The sequence below is a fragment of the Pelodiscus sinensis genome, chromosome 1 (assembly GCF_049634645.1).
Source record: "Pelodiscus sinensis isolate JC-2024 chromosome 1, ASM4963464v1, whole genome shotgun sequence".
NCBI lineage: Eukaryota > Metazoa > Chordata > Testudines > Trionychidae > Pelodiscus > Pelodiscus sinensis.
The window spans coordinates 68,329,944-68,342,962 of NC_134711.1; the positions used below are offsets into that span (position 1 = coordinate 68,329,944).

At 44.5% G+C, this 13,019-nt stretch overlaps 1 protein-coding gene across 2 annotated transcripts in view; it reads right to left on the minus strand.

The window, feature by feature from the left end:
- OSBPL8 (oxysterol binding protein like 8) overlaps nucleotides 1-13,019 on the minus strand; it is a 157,837-nt gene that overhangs the window by 120,009 nt on the left and 24,809 nt on the right. The gene's annotated exons all lie outside the window — the stretch shown is intronic.

The window sequence follows — 13,019 nt, forward strand, 5'->3', positions numbered from 1 at the left end:
AGAGCTGGCAGGCTCTTGATACATTTAAAAGGCTGAAGCACAAGGGGAGGGGGGGGGGAGAGAAAACCAGGCATGAACCAGGACAGCCACTAGAGGCAGCTGGAGGAGAGGGGGGTAGAAGACTAATTGAATCACTGCTCGACTATCCGATAAACTTATTCTTATTGGATAGTCGACTAGTCACTTATATCCCTATCAAGCACTATAAAAACTTTAAGATAAAGCAGCATTAAAATTAGGAGATCAAATGGACTGAAAAAATGTGAAGTTACTTTTTACTTAAATTGAAGAGAAGTTGCCCTCTATTAAGACAAATGTACTTCTTGGAAAATTCTTACTCATTACTGTTCAAGTTCTGGAGGTATCACCTTGCATTTTCCAAACCCAATGAAGCCAGTCATTTTTGGTGCAACATGCAGAGATGAAGCTGCAGATGGGCTAACTCTTTGTTTTCATCTTGAAAATACAAGTTTAGTAAAGTCTTTTTATCTGTGGTTATTTTCTAGATATAGGAAGGATTCTCTACAAATCTACATATATGGAGTTTCATTTGATGATCATTATGGACTGCAGTAACCTTACTGTTTGGTTATCTTAAACCATTGTAGGTTTACAGTGTCATTCCATTCAATCTTGTGGAAAGAATTCAACATTGTAACGTTAGAATGATAGTACCTTGTCTGCACCAAATACTTACCAGGCACTGAGTGGAACCTACAGAAGATATTAATATCTCATAATGCTAGTACTGCGTATACAAGTTAATTTCATGCAGGCTGTTTGGAAAAGTGATGACCTTGGTTCTCTTTCCTATAATAGCTAACACATTCAAAAAAAAAATCCCACCTCCCTAACGCTTCCCTTGGAGCTCCACTCTGGAACTCCATCCTGATTTAGAGTCACACATTTGTCCGCACCCACTCTTCGTTATTTTTACATAAGACTTTGAAACTGGGAAAATTCTAATATGATAGAACACTTACTCCAAACTGTTGCCAGATGGTTTAACAAAAAAAAAATACCGAACACCTCTCCCCCCCACCCCCCAAAAAAAAAACCCCCACTGGGAAAAAATTCTGTCAAGGAAAAAAAGGGGGAAGACCAAAGTTAAGGAGAAAAAAAAAGAAATAAGCCCCCCAGAACAGAATTGTTGAGCAAAAATAAAAAAAAAATTAAAAAAGGAGGCTGCCCCTTTAAGACAGCCACCATCTTGGGCCCCATTTTTAAAACCCCACAGCTCCACCTGGTAAGCAATAGAGAAGTTGGGGGCCGGGAGGGGAGCCGGAAGGGGCCATTGGGGGGCGGGAGCCACAGGAGTGGCTTCACAAGCCGCACTTTTGAGGGGGGTAAGAGCCGAGGGTCAGCCACGGCTGGAGTTGAGGGAGGCATCACGTGGACAGCTCCTGAGTCTCTGCTGGTCACGTGGGCCAAAGCAGCATGCGGTCCACTCCCACGCCAGCCCAGCATTCCCCTAGTGTGGCGCCCACCAAGTGCCCTCCTTTCACTACAACTCTGCCGTGCTCCTCACTCTCCCACCGGACGCGGAAGGGGGAAATTGTCCCCATCAGGCTTCCATCCAAGGGAAACCGGAAATAGCGGACATTTCACATGTCCGCTATTTCCTAGGGGTTTTTTTAAACCGGACAGAGCCCGCAAATATCAGACTGTCTGAGTGAATTACCGGACACCTGGAAACCCTAGTTGCCACCTATCTTATCTATGGTAAGTGGCTGGCAAATTTCAGAATTCATTCAGAAGAGGAGCCTTCATTTAATTCCATCTCCACTTAGAAATTTTTCTCCCCAGCTCTTTTTGTAGTAATACTAAAGTAAGTCAGAATGTTTTCTCTCTACCTAGTTGATTCATTTTTACCTAGAAAATCATTAGCATGAGAAATTAAGATGTTCCCATCAACATCTCAAGCCAAGAAAATTATCTGTATTTTGATGGATTAAGACCAGTTAATATTTCCCTCGGTTTCTTATGTCTATAGGGTTTGTGAGCTGTCTCTAAGTAATATAGAGCTGATGAGAAGCTAATGCAAGCGAAGGGACAAGCCAAACAGGGAGGGGAAAAAAACCTTGATAATTTAGTTGTTTCAGCCAAATTCCTAAACAAAGGAAATTAATAATGGTGTTTCCACAGGATGGATAGATGCAAGAATAGTTCTTTCCATTTCCAATGTCAGAGTGAAATTAGAAGTTCTAAGAAGAGATACTAAAGACAGATTTGAATTTCCTTTGGATGTAACATTTTCCAAAAACAAAACCAATCCTATTCTTTTAAAATAAATACTTTTTTCCTCTTCTTTGACAGACGTTGCTACGGCAGGAAGAGAGAAAGGGTAAAAATGAAGAGGCAGAACTCTTACTATTCTAAGTCTGTGAATAGAAGTCTGTAATAGGTCTCATACAAGATTCAATTCACTAAAATAAACACACTTAAAAACAATAGCTTTTAATAGACCATTACAAAATGCTCCCCATTACAACACTATCTGTCAAAACGTTTTCCAGAACAGATGCCAAACCCACAGACATATCTCCACTGCTACAAAGATCAACAGCCCCCACAGTACACCCATAAAGACCAGGAGTTAAATCCATGCCTATTCAACATGTGACATCTCAGACAGTGCATTCAATGCCTTCATAACTGTATGGGTGAAACCAGACCATCACTTGGGCTCTCAAATGAACACACAGAAGAAAGTGATCCTTATCACCTATAGGTGAACACTTTTCCCACCAATCAATCACTTTGATCTGACCTATCTATCCTCATCTTCAGGATGAAGAAACCTGAACTCCACTTTCTCACAAGACAAGCCTGGGAGGCTAAATTCATAATTCTGCTAGACACTATAAATTGTGGAGTCACTAGATTTATAGCTTATTACAATAGTCTACAGCCTACTAAAAGCCTCCCCATCTGCTTCCTTTCCTCCATATGACTGGAGAAGTGTTAACAGACCACTTCACTTTGAAATGTGTGTTAACGGCTTATGTTAAACAATCTGTTTACCATCTATATTTTTTGGTTAGTCTCTAAAGTGCTACAGGACCATTCAGCTTTATTCAATGTCCATTTTGATGGGTGAACAAATTTTACAAAAACAGGAAACAGTAAAATACTTAGGAAAATCCAAATTATCTAACCAATACCAACATATGGACCTTTTCACACATTTCTGTATTAATCATACAGTAATTAATTGCTTATATGCTTTTTAAAATTGAAAACAAACAATGCTAGCACTATCAGAGTAAGAACACATTTGTTTCTAATGCTGATATGTATAATTAATCTCCACCACCCAGTATTTGGCTCTGAGCACTAAACATAATGCAACTTGACAAACAACTAAAACTCAATCTATATTAACCAGACCCAAAATAAAATGCCTCCTGAATTTAGCATAGCAGAAGAGCAGAAATTCAAGTCCCATCTCCATTCACACCATAGGGATTAGTTGGATGTTTGTGGTAAATATCTCTTTTGCTATCTGGGAAGGCACACATCACAAACAACTGGAACATACTTTGGAAAGACTAATAGAGCAAGCTCATGAAGTGTCACACACCACATCTAATTATTACCTAAGAAGCTGGAGGACATAACATGAATTAATTAGTTTTCATAAATACATATTTATGATATAGCCTCTAGCACTTTCTGCAGGTGTGGACACCATTTTGTTTTTCAAATGTCTCTGAAGAAAACTGTAGCGCAGGGAGTTTCTTCTCCTTCACTTTCCTTCATAGAAGCTACAGTTTCCAAGAACCAAAAAAAAAAAAAAAAAAAAAAAGATTTTGGAAAACTCATTCTGCTGCAGAAGGCTGTTTTCCTGTACTGTGTATGTTAATAGTATGATCACTGAACATGCAGATGAGAGTTGAAATTTCTGTCTTTTTCTGGTTGGCCTCTTTCCACCCTCTTCTAGAAAAGAGACTTCATTGGATCACAATGGAATAATTCTATTAGAATTACCTGCACGGCTGCTAATTATAATATAGACGCTCAAGCAAATTATATGCACTCTGGAAACAAACATCCAAAATCAGGTGCCCTTCAATTCTTAACTATAGTTCTTGAGATGCTTCTCTAATGGCTTAGTTCACTTGGACAAGACGGTGTAGGTGCAAAGGTGAGCTGCTAAACTCCTGGTGTGCCCACTGTTAGTAAGTGAAAGCTTTTCACTCTATTAAAATGCTATTTATCAGATATTCATCATTGGTTCTGGGGTTGATTTTGGCTTCTCTTTAAAAAAAAAAAAAAACACACACCTTTTTTCATTTTGTCACCTATGCTTCAGACTGAACTAGTTACACATCAAATATAAAAAAACCTCAACTGTCAAGTTCTTCACATATGCAGAAGAATTCTGGCAAATGATTACAAATCTGTGTTGCAACTGTTTATTTTTTTTGCAGCTAGGATATTCAGTGTGCTGTTCAACCATTATCCCACCGATTAATGGAAAATATCAACTTAACAGTCTATCCATGCAAAAAAGAAGTCAACAGCCCATGATGTTTGAGGATGAGTTTTGCTGCTAACCACATGTAAAAGCCTTTCATGATGTACAGGTTGGACCTCACCGGTCTGGCACCCTCGCAACCTGACCAGTCCCAAACAAGGGAATTTGCTAGACCAGAGGAGGCGCCCTTCTACTGGCTCCCCAGACCATCCTCCCAGCTGCTCCCACCCTGCTAAGGTTTGATTTAGTGAGTTTAATGAAGACCCACTAAACTGAACTCAGAAGGGTGCACCCAGGGCCGTCCTTAGGATTTATGGTGCCCTACACAGGATTTTAAACTGACGCCCCTATGCCTAGGTTTGTCGAGGAAAAAAAGAAAAGCAGCCCACCAATACATTCCTTCCCCAAAACCCCAGCCTTTTGAAGCCCCATTCTCTCTGTTCCCCTCCTCTCCATCACTTGCTATCCTCAGCCATTATATGGTCTCACTTGGTTGAGAGAGCAGGTGTAGGCTCTGGGGTGGGAATGAGGGATTTGGATGTGGGAAGGGGTGAGAAGTGCAAGCTCTGGGAGGAAATTTGGATGCAGGAGAAGGAGATGCTGGCTCGGGGAGGGGGCTCCAGGCTGGGGAGTGTTGGGCTCAGGTGGAAGGTTGGGGTGCTGAGCAAGCCACAGGCTTGTGGATGTGAGGGTGCAGGAGTTTGTGTTGGATATATGCGGGGCTCAGGGCAAGGAGGTTGTGAGTATGATGGGCTCAGGACACACATTTGTCATGTGTGGATGGTGCAGGAGTGTTGTGGCAGAAGACTGAGGATGTGGGGCTGCAGGAGTTTGGGGATATAAGAGGTTCAGGACAGGGGGTTCCAGTGGACAGAGGCTCAGATTTGGGGTCAGGTGGTGCAGGAGTGTTATGATGCTGCAGTGAGATGGGGATTTGGCCCCAATTGGGGGCTTGTTAGCCAGGCTTCATTTTTAAATAAAATATTATGTCAAACTGAAAAGGTTTTAGCATTGTCTTTATATAGGAGAGGGGCAGGGAACTTGTTTTGAGTCAAGGGTCACTGACCCACAGAAAAGTCAGTTGGGGCCACACAAGTGAGATGCCAAAAACAAACAAAACAAAAAACAAAACAAACCCTAAGACTCATTAATGCGGTCCCAAGGTTGCCGGCACAGCTGGCAGGGTGCTGGAACCAGGGACAGGATGGTGCTGGTGAAAGTGTTGGTGGGGGCAGGGGACAGGGGCAGCTGGGACCAGTACCTGTCAATCCTGCAGCACCTCTGGGAACTGTGCGACTGCACTCCCTCTCCCCAAACAGCCCGTGTGCGAGCTGCCTGAGCTGCAGGGGCTGTTGCACCCCAGCAACTTACCTCCACGATGCCGTCCTGTGAGGAGTGGGGAGGGCGCAGGGAGTACCAGGAAAGTGAAGCTCTGCCCCCAGGGAGGAGTTGTCAGCACAGCATTGTCACTCTTGTAAACCCCGTAATCTCTTAAAGCTCCCTCCATGAGTTCTGCATTCTCTACCTCCTGCCCGGACTCCTGCTCCCCCATCTCCCTATCCTGAGGTCCCCCCCTCCCATCAGACCCTGTGCCCTGAATCCACCCCTCTGCCCTCACTATCACCTTCTGCCCTGAGCTGCCCCCACAAACCTTCCAGCCCCATGCCCACATATCTTAACCCCTATCCTTTACCAAGAGTCCCCCATATCTCTGCCCTGACTCCAGCCCTGCAACTTTATATTCCTGCCCTAACTCCATACACTAAACTCTGTGCCCTCACCCGGCTACCTCCTGCCTTCGCTCCAGCACCCTTCAACCCCTGCCCTGAGTTCCCCAACTCTCTCAGCCCCCTGCCCTCCCGCCCCTTTTTATTCTAGCAAAAGACAGAAAACATGCAAATACTGTCCACCAAAAAACTATATCTGATGTTTTAATCACTTTTCTTCTGATATTAATACAAACGTCCTTCTCCCCTTCATTTTTGAAAAATTCTATCATATAAATAAAACCATGTACATTTTCCTTTTATTTTGTAACCTCTCCCCCTCTCCACTCCTCTTCTCCCCCCCTCCACCCCGCCCGAAATTACCACTTAAAGATCCAGATACGTTCTTAGGGACATAAATTTATATGTAATCACAACATGCATAGTATCTTCTCCCAAAGAGAGTGAGGAGGAGGGGAAGCCTCCTCCTTGTTCCTGCATCGCTGGGAGCCTGTGCGGGACAGGCAGCGCCCCAGCGATATCTGCAAGTGCCGGGGTCAGTCCCACTCCAGCCAGCCCCCCTTTACTGTCCCCCAGCTCTGCTTCCCACTGGCCCGTTCCTCTTCCTGATTTCCCCTGGCCAGCACCACTGCACCCCCTCTCCCCTGCCAGCTCTGCTTCCCACCCCCCCTTCCGTCCGGCCAGCCCCATGGCCCGCAGCTCCCCACTTCCCCAGCTCTGCTTCCCATCCCCCCCATCAAGTGTGTCCATTTTGGGGCAGCGGGGGGAAGAGAGCTATCTGGGTAACTCTACTGGCAGCAGCCTCCACAAGCGCAGCTCAAACCAGCTGAGATGGAAGACGCTGGGGCTTCTCCCCTCTCAGCTGTTCTGCAGCGTTTAAACACGCCATACAGGCTCCCTCGGTCCCACATCGTGCCCCGCCGGCGCCGGGGAATTTCAAGTGCCGGTGCCACGTTCAGGCTGAGGCGCACGGGTGCCCCGCATATCCACCTCCATCCAGCCCTTCTGCAGATGGCCCACTGCCAGGCCAGTCCACCCCTGCCTCAGTCAGCACGCAGCCAGCTTGTGTCCCGTCCCCCCAGCACCTCACCCAACCCAGCCTGGCTGAGGGGTGCTCTGCAGAGGGGGAGAGAAGGGTGCTCCACGGGAGAGAAGAGAAGAAAGGATACTGCCATAGAGCCACCCAGCCAGCCTGCCTCACCTTACAAGAGTCACACTGGTGAGTTCTTCCCCCACCCCCACCTCCTCCCCTTCCCAGAGACCCCAGCAGCCAGTCCCCTCCCTCAGACTGTGCTGCAGGCAGCGCATTGGGCTCTCTCTAGGACCCAGCAGTCCTGCTGTTGCCTGCTCACTGCTTCCTGTTTCTCCCAGCAGAGTGGTGCCCCAGAAATTCTGGTGCCCTACATAACTGCATACTCTGCATATGCCTAAGGATGGACCTGGGTACACCCATTGGCACTGGTACTCCTTGCGATGAACTGGAGTTGCGTATCTTAAGTCGACCTTCCATTCTAGTGTAGACGAGGCCTCAGTGCACAAATGTATTTTAGCTACTAGACACCACCAGAAAAAAAAAAAAAAGCTCACTTAGTGCTAATCATTATGAAATGAAAATAGTTGTTCATGCAACTTCAGACAACTGACTTAAACCTGTTAAAAAGGGTTCAACTGATAGACTTTCAGTCAAATTGCAAAAACTGAGAAGCAAAGTAAGGCCACGATAATGTAGGAATGTTGAAAGTAAATTTTTAATTTTAATCTAAAAATTAGGTTTAACTTGCCGTCTGAAGTTACTTACAAATGTGTTAAGTATCAGAGGGGTTGCTGTGTTAGTCTGAATCTGCAAAAGTGGTGAGGAGTCCTGTGGCACTTTATAGACTAACTGAAGTGTTGGAGCATAAGCTTTCGTGGGCAAAGACTCATTTCGTCATATGCATCTGACGAAGTGGGTCTTTGCCCACGAAAGCTTATGCTCCAACACTTCAGTTAGTCTATAAAGTGCCACAGGACTCCTCACCACTTTTCCAAATGTGGTTCATGGTTATTGCATAAGGGGAAAAAGTAAGGACTCTGGTCTTGTTTCTGAAGGTTCAGCCTTGAGAAGAGAAATGTTATTACTTTGTTTTCAGTACAAAGATCTTCCAGCTTGTAATCTGGCATCATGTGAAATAACTATCATTGGTTATTGTATAAAACAACTGATGCACTAATGAATCACAAAAATTGTTCAGAAGCTTCTTTGTTGACACACTTTTATGTTGAAATTGCAGTGAAGTGATATCTGTAAGAGGAAGTAAAGAGTTCACTGCAGTCTCCTGCTCTCTGGGCTCACTCTAATAGTCCTAAAGAATTCCAACCACTTCTTCTGTTTAACTCTGCCTAAAATATGGTATTCAATGAAAGTGTTGAAGTGGAGGGTTAAGGTAAGGATGGAGATGAGTGCTCAGGAATAGATTTTGGGCTTTTTGGAGTGGACAAACAGAAGAGTAAGCTTAATCTTCAGATGTGTTCACAGCATTTTTATTTGGAGTCCAAAGCAGCTGACTAAAATGAGTACAGGTTGGACCTCCCAAAACCGGGACTCCCTCATTCAGCAACCTCCGTGATCTGGTAGGACCATGAGTATTCGTTGACCAGGTAGTCCTGGCTGGGGGCCCCAGTAGCAAGATGGCTAGCAGCTCAGAGCCCAGCAGGACTGGAGCTTGGACCGGCACCAGAACCCTGGTAGTGCAGAAAGTGCCATGACAGCCTCAGGAGCAGGGCTGGGGACACAGCAGCCACGGTGGCGTGGCAGGGGCTAGAGATATGGCAGCGTCCATCTCCCACAGTGTAGATATGGCCCGTCACAGGACTGATAGTTAACTATTTTTTTAAAATGTTGAGAAATTTTTAAAATGTTTCAAGGAAGCTTCTTGCTGAAGTATCTCAACATCACTTACTGAACAAGCCACATTTTAATTTCACTAGGGGGTGGTGCCCCCTGATCGCTTTGCTAACCCCCATGTCTTTGGGGGTAAGCAAGCCTGGCTCTTCCCCCAGCAGCCAGGGGCCATGCCAGCTCCAGCCTCTCAGTCCTCCCATCCTACTGGGCACCCCCATTTTTCCCTGGCCTCTTATGCAGTGGGGTGGATGCAGGGGGCAGTTTGTTTGGGATGTCTGACTCACTGCAGTCCTCTGTCTGGGTGCCTTGGGGAGAGGAAGCAGGCTGCATGGAGTGTGTGGTGGGGGGTTGAAGCGGGGGCAGGATATTTGCATGATTACATTTAAAAGTAAGTTTACATAGGTGTTAATGGCTTATGGTAAGAAAGAAAAATCTTAGATTTTTTTTTGGAGTGTTGCAGATATCTAAAACTCTGATCTTAATGATGTTTTTATGTGCTGTGTTAGTAATTAATACATGGTAAATTGTATTACATTAAGGCCAGATCTTTGCTACGTGGTAGAGTTCTGACTCTTATGAGTCAGAAGTAACAAGTACTAGCTTGAGCTGTTAGAAAGGTTGGTGATACATATACTCCAAGGGAAGTGTTAATTTTCTTTTTTATTTGATTTCATCTCAATTATCGTAAGCATTAGGGATGTAAGTACTAATCAACTGCCTGATAAGCATAAGTTTATGCAAACTGTATCGACTATATGATCAGTCAGATAACTGCAATTTAACATCCCTTGTGTGTGTGGATGTGCACCACCAATACAAACAAAACACAGACTGAGAAACATGCGCGCGCACACACACACACACACACACACATTAAGCAGTCCCTATGCGTGGAAGAAAATGTTAACACAAGGAATATTTAACAAGGAGCAATATTTACCAGGGATGTTAAATTGTGGTTATCTGACTAATTATGTAGTCAATACAATTTGTATCATCTATGCGATTAGTTGATAAGGACCACTCTGCAGAGCCACAGCGGGGGCAGCTCTAGGTCCCGGCTCATGCTGGCTCCGGGAGCCATATGCACTATGGCTCTGCATTTTAAGTGTAGTAAGAGCCACAGCATCAACAATACAAGAGACAATTTAAAGGTTCTTAATTTCAGAGTTTTAATAGATGTATAAATAGATGGCAAAGCAGTCCATATTCTAAATATCTACAGCAGCTGATACTAAACTAAGTACTTAAAGACAGACATTCCTGCTTCATAGCACTTGAAAACTGAAGTAGGAGGCGGCCCCCGAGATGCGACTGAGCAAGTTCCAACCCCCCCACACTTACAAAAATGGTTGCAAGTGAGGAAGGGGCCAGAAACCCATGACTTACAACCTCGGCCCGCATTTAGGACAGTGTACAGCGCCTACCGTAAATGTGAGTTCGAATTACAACGCCCCCGACTTGCGACACTGCATCCGGAACAAATCGCATTGCAAGTTGGGGGCCTGTAGCCAGACATGAACACCCTCCCCCCCCCCACTTAACATCCATCCTTGTCTGCTTGAAAGCATGCAAGGCGCACAGAGCAATAAAACAGCATGATCTTTGAAAGCCTTGGAGCAGGAGGCTTAGATATGCTGGCTCATCCAGTGACCATGGACAACTGTAAGCAGACATAAGAGGGTGGTCAAACTAATCGTTGACCAAGAGGCTGCAAAGGAGTGCCCTTGACTTAAACCCATATTGATACGATCACACACTCATCCAGGAGGAGGAATCTCCCGCCCAGCAAAGAATATCTGGCACTCCTAATTTAGCTATCTTCCTCTCTTACAAGTGTAAATTATTTGAAACTCCCTTGTAAGAACTGGCGCCACAAAACAGACCAGTACAATTTGGCATCTTAAGATAAGAAAGAGGATACGGGCCCCCAGGGGTATAAAGATGGTTCCAGAAGCACATTTACTCTGAGCGTCAATCTACCATCTATCTGCTGGTCGGGTGTGGTGTTTGACCTCCCGAAGTCAAACCTCGTATTCGTCTTTGAGGAATTGAGGGACTGACCCTGGCCTGACCCACTGGAGTCAAGAGGCACAGAAGGGGGTAAAAATTGTACCTGGATGTGGTCCTTCGTTTAAGTGTGTGTGTGTGTGTGTGTGTGTGTGTGTGTGTGTGTGTGTGTGTGTGTATGACACACACACACACACACACACACACACACAGTGTTAGAGCTCTTTGAAGATTAAGCTGTCACTTGGTACCATTATTTTCTATCCTCCTTTTCCTATGTAACCATAAGATCTGTATTTGCTAGCAGTTAAGAAATAGAGCAATAGCCATTGTAACCATATGATTTATAAGCTTCTTTAATAAACCTATAACTGTTTAAGCTTTAACCTGACTCCTTCAGTTGCTGTAACAGAACCAAGCACAATTTAAAAGAACTTCAGCCGGTCATAAGGGACAGGTATAGGAACACCTTGGGCATTTGGATCGTGCCACTCCCAGGTGACAGATCCATTGGGGCATCTCTCAGTCTTCCCTAGACTGCCCGCTGCGGAGGGATCTTGTATCCTAGCAGCTGAAATCTGAGATGTAATAAGCTCTTCCTATAAATTCTGGGGCATCTGTCAGCCTGCTGGCTGCCCTCTGCAATGGGACCCCAGTCCTATCAGTAAAGGCACGGATGTTAAACTTTCAGCGCACCCTTCAGCCTCCTAGGCTGCCCACTGCAACGGGACCTAGTGTCTTAGCAGTTAAAGACTTGGGTGTCACTCACACACATACACTGCCCTGACTGTCGGCTGACAGGGCCTCCTGTAGAGTCTTTTTAACCCACTGAATCACCAGATCTCCAATAGGGCAATCTCATACTATGCATTGCAAGTGAAGCTCTGTGGATTTCCAAAGGGTGAATTTACTTCAGTTCCATATCCATCCATTTTCTCCTCTGGCAATTAACCCTGTTCACTAATAAATGGACTCAACAGGCTAACCATGCCGGACAGCACTATGCAATCAACATCTTTCATTAGAGGAAATAGCCATTTCACAGATATCCTTCAGCCCTCAATAATCATGCATGACAAATAAACGGAAAACTGATGTAGATGAATCAAACTTAAACCAGAGTGAATCAGTGAAAGATGTATCAGTCAAACAGATCTAGGGAAATCCATTATCTTTTCTTAATGAGCAACACTGCACAAAATGTCTTGTTCACTATTTACTCAAATTGTGGAGGACTATTCATCAATAACAAAAACCTCAAACTATTCCATGACCTACCTTCCCATAAAGCCATACAAAAAATCAGAGGGCTTTTTCTTTTTTGGAGGGGAGGGAGGGAAGAACCTTGATCTATGGAGTCAACAACTTCTACTGATTGTTTTAACAATCCTTCTACTGGGTCTTCAATAGCAACCCTGATGCACAATATTTATACAACTGGGATTTAAAACATTTGTCAATGCTATGGCACAAACAAGGGTTGGGTGAGGTAGCATATTTGATGGCCCATTTGTCTTCATACACTTCCCTCCCTTGCCCCTCCCCGCCCATGTTCTATGAATATAGTCTGAATGGGAACAGAAACCGGTGTGACTCATGGCAAGTTACTTTTAAGGAGGCATTAAACCAGGAATGAATTATGGATAATTTGGCCTTTAACATTTAAGCTTTTATGAACTACACAGTTAGGGTAGAACAGCCTCATGAAAAGGACACCTCTATAATTACATTGGGAAGCCCATTACACCAACGATGGCTATGCATTTCTTTTTAGTTTTCTGTTGGCAGGCATGTTTTATGAACTAAACATCTGTATTTACTTTTCCTCCTTTTATAAACGAGAAGGGATTTGTTTTTCTCCTAGCAATGCTGGGAAGTACGTTCACATAACTAAGTAACGAAAAGTTTACACTTAAATTAC